Below are 4,851 nucleotides of genomic sequence, written 5' to 3'. Positions count from 1 at the left end.
CTCCTTGGGTCTTCTTGGTCAGGCACAGACCTTGCATAGGAGTTTGGAGAATGCCATAAACCACCAGGAAATCTTGGGGACACGCTCATATCTGTCCTCTGCCTTCCCCTTGGCTCACAGCCTGCTTCCTGGTAGGGAGACAAGATGACGCTGTGCTGGGTAGACTGTTAAACCATCTTCCCGCCCCCAGCCCCACTCTCTGGGCGCCCCTCCCTTCTCCTTTCCAAGGCTCTGGAATGTGTCACATGGGAAATGGATCATGTGGCTCAAGGGGAGAATGTGGCCATCTTCTCCTTCCCTTCCCCCACTTTTCCTTTCAGCTGCAGAAATCTCTGACCTGATTGGCTCCTACCAAAAATCTCCATATGAAAAGGGGAAGATTCAACTACCCAAACCTCCAGCTTTCTCTACTTTCTTTTTTTTTTTTTCATCTGACAATTTCATCTTGAGCATGCAGAGCTGCTTGGTATGGGAGGGAAATGATGCTTTCTCGCCAATCCTTCTTTTTCTCTATCATCATCAGTATCCTGACATGGCAAGGTGTTCCTTAACTCCCCTGAGGAGCCCCCTTAGCACAGCTGGGACAATCGAGTGTTCAGCACCACGGACAGCATTACAACCCATTCAGCACTTGTTAAAGTCATTTGTCCATTTCTCTCTCAGGTAAATAAAAATATTTCAAAATATTTCCCTGAGGTCTTCTATCTAAATATAAATTATACCATATATTTGGGATTCTGACTTCCTCTACTGTCAACTTACTTATAAACTTACCTTATAAACATAATTTATAAACATAATTTTTATTTCTTTAAACCCTACCCTTTAGATATGCTGTTTTTGTTTTCTTTCTTTTTCTTTTTGGAGAAGGATGGAGGGTGGATTTTCATAACCGTTTTACTATATGTCCATATCTCTATGCTTATGGGAAAAACCATAACAACAGAGGAATTCTTGGGTGTAAAAGCCCAGATATCTTTAGCCCCATCCCTAGGCCTCAAGCAAGGCTGAATAGAGGCAGGATGCAAGCCTGGCTTGAGCTGTTTTGTGTGGGTCTATCCTGCTTTGCTGACGTCCTGGTTGCCATGGTGCTAGGTAACTGCTGAAGGGGATGATTTCTTTCAAAACCAGTCACCATGGGACCCTGATGACTAAAGAAAGGAACAAGGAAAAGGCTGAATTGCTGAGAGGGCGTTCAATTAGTATTTTTAGAACCAAATTTACCTAATGGGACCTTTCCTTACTGAATTGTTGCTGACCCTAAATATTGAAAGGATTCTGGGAATCAGTATGAACACTGAAATGTTAACTCCTCCCATCCTCCCGTGTTGCTTCCATCTAGGTGCAACTGAATGAAAATGCCAGCCTTGTAGAATGATTGTGGAGTGTCATCATAGAGTGGTGGGAAGAACACAAGAGAGGTACTTCTCTTTAGGTTGGGACTTCTGACTTTTGGGGAGCCATTCATCTGAGTCCAAACAGTCTTAATTGACAGATACATTAGAATCAAACCTCCTAATTATTGATACTTGAAACAGTTTGCAAATGCTTTACAATTTTAGGAGAAAATGAAAAATAGTTTTGAATATAAATTGCTAAGTTATTTTAAATAAATATAAATTCAATAATTGGACAGCATTTGGATGACCCCAAATCAGGAATTTAAACTAGGTAAAAACTTGTTTCATAAGGTTGGCATATAACTAACTGCTTCTGAGATTACAAATAAAGGCAATTATGACTATTGATGTTTTGGAGGAGAAATGCTAACATACAATATGCATAAATGCAAACTTTGTTAAAAGAAAGGTGGCAGAGAGGAGCTGGAGTGTAATTTTAAGACCTTGACTCAACATCCATGGTTTAAGATATTGGTATTTCTTATTTTTATTTTAGAAGAGTCAAATTAATTCTAGTTTTTCTATATAAGACTCAAAGAAATTTAAGTCTTAATTCTGACACTTGCCACTTTCAGAAAATACACTTATCAAGAAAGCTGTATACACAGCCAGGCCTGGTGGCACACATCTGCAATCTCAGCTACTCAGGAGCCTAAGGCAGGAGAATTGATAGTTCAAGGCCAGCCTGGGCAATTTAGTGAAAGTTTGTTTCAAAATAAAGAATTAAAAGGGATGGGGCTTAATTCAGTGGTAGAACACTCCAGGTTCAATTCCTAGTACCACAAAAAAAAAAAAAAAAAAAAAAGGAAGAAGAAGAAGAAGAAAAGAAAGAAAGAAAGCTAGATACAAATGTTAAGAAATTCTTAGGGCAACCCCTACTGGGTCCCCTCTTGCCCTGCCTCTTTTCTTCTCACTTGAATAAATCCTACTCCTTAAAAAATAATCTTAAAAGTCAGCAGGCTGGTGACTTGAATATCACCTCCTCACTTGGTCAAATAATAACAATAAGAACAACTAATATTTTAACACGTGCCAGGTATTTACATACATGGTGTCCCTAATTGTCCTATCAACTCAATGAGAGGAATTATTATAAATATTTCTGTTTTACAAATGAAGAAACTGAGGCTCAAGAAAGCTAAGAAGCTGCATAGTTTTAGGGTGAAAGCTAGGACTTGGAAACATCTCACCTACTACAGAGGAGTATCATGAATAAATTAGACTAAAATAATGGGTCAAATTATTGCAATATGATCCACTACTACAGGCCTTTGATAGGAGAAATCTCAAATATCTTTTGAAATTATTTGAGACCAAAGAAGAAAAAAAAAGAAAGAAAATAAGAAAAAATTTATTTCTCTCTTTTAAGATGATTGCATATATCCATAATGGTTTAATGACAGAATAATAAAAATAATTTACAGGGTGTCATAATCTAAAATACTGTAAGGATGGCTATAAAACATGTTATATAATGTGCTAATTCTGTGTGTGTGTAGTTTATTTTAGTTGTGGGTGGACACAATACCTTTTTATTTTATTTTTGTGGTGCTGAGGATGGAACCCAAGGCCTCACACATGCAAGACGAGTGTTCTACCGCTGAGCCCCAGCCCCAGCCCCACTAATTCTGTTTTTAAATGTTTAATTTGTAGATAGTTGTCTTCTATCCAAACCCACAAAACCCCACGACACTTGAAGAATTGAGGTATCTTTAAAAAAAAAAAAAAGAATGTGTGTGTGTGTGTGTGTGTGTGTGTGTGTGTGTTTCCCTCCTTGGCCTAGGGAGTCTAGTTGACTTTGAATAGTGTGGCACTGTTTGAAAGTTATAAAAGGAATAGAGGGAAAAGGAATTAATATTTGCCTTCTGAAATTTAAAATAGGAGCAAAATAGACTTGAAATCTAGTCTTGATCGCCATTATCTAAATTTCTTTATTCTGCCCTTGTCTTGTCATCAACCAAATCTAGATGTTGCTCAGTTTTTTTTAATATGTATTTTTTTAGTTGTAGATGGACACAATACCTTTAAAAATAAAGGTATTTATTATTTTTATGTGGTGCTGAGGATCTAACCCAGTGCCTCACATGTGCCAGAGGAGTACTCTACCACTGAGCTCCAACCCCATCCCCCCCCCACAGTTTTTTGTATAGTAAAGCTACATCTTCATGCAAAATTTTCCAAAGGGTATCCAAAGAGTACAGACAGTCTTATGGGAACTAATTTCAAGATCCTCAGTGTCCACAAGCACGCCTTCTGGAACTGCTTTTCCTGAGAACTGGTATGATCAGGACACCACGCTGCCCTCAGTCTCCACTCAGTAGTTTTTCTTCCATTTTGCCATAGAATGTCAAACCTCTCACCACTGTTACCTCAAGCCCCACAATGGTGCATTCTTTGAACTTGCAAACCTCTTGAAGACCCAACAAAAGAACAACTGGGAATATTGGGGATGGTTTTGAGAAAGTAAATGGCTCCAATAATTGGGTAACAAATCCTTTTAGAAGTAAGGAAATTTCCAGTTGCTTTAAACAAAATTGAAAACAAACTTCTATTCAACTTTCCACTGAGAAATTCATTAAAATGGTTTTCTTTTTGAAAAGCTCTTTTTTTTCTTAACAGAAGAATGTCAGCTAATAAATGCAGTTTTATAATCAGAACACCATTTTTATAGCCTCCTATAAAATAACTGATTCAGGTAAAGATCATGATGGGTAATCAAATCATTAGTGAAAAGTAACTGCCTGAAGAAATGAGAAATATTTTTTAATATTTATTTTTTAGTTATAGATGGACACAATGTGTTTATTTTACTTAATGTGTTGCTGAAGATTGAACCCAGTGTCTCACGCATGCTAGGCGAGTGCTCTACCTTGGAGCCACAACCCCAGCCCAAGAAATGATAAATATTTATGGAGACGCAAATGCTAATTATCCTGATGTGATTATTGCACATAGTATACATATATTAAATTATAATACTCTTCCCCACTAATATGTATAATTATTATATATCAAAAAGTTATTGGGGAGCAGGTTGTTTACAAATTATTTAGAAAGTACAAAGGGAAATGTATTGTTTTCCATGGAAAGATTGTTGGGTGGGGGGTTACCATCTTAAACAAGTGACCAAATTTCACATCACTAATAATGGAATAATGTAAACTGAAGCCTGATGTGAAAGGATGTGATCTATTCAACATTACTGATGAAGTACTCTTTTAAAAATGTTTACCCTGAATCTGATCAAATACTGATACATAATATCTTATATTTTTTTTTTAAAGGCAAGGAGTAGACAGACAAGTTAAAAGACACCACAAGGAAATAATTAGTCAAATTGAGAATATAGAATATATAAGAGAGCTAGCCTAGAATCATCTAAAAGCCAACATCATGAATAAGATTGCTTACCATAATGAGTTACCTCCATGCTGAGAGGAGTGTTTGAGGC

This window comes from Urocitellus parryii, chromosome 5 (genome assembly GCF_045843805.1).
Source record: "Urocitellus parryii isolate mUroPar1 chromosome 5, mUroPar1.hap1, whole genome shotgun sequence".
NCBI lineage: Eukaryota > Metazoa > Chordata > Mammalia > Rodentia > Sciuridae > Urocitellus > Urocitellus parryii.
This window is presented reverse-complemented; position numbering follows the sequence as displayed.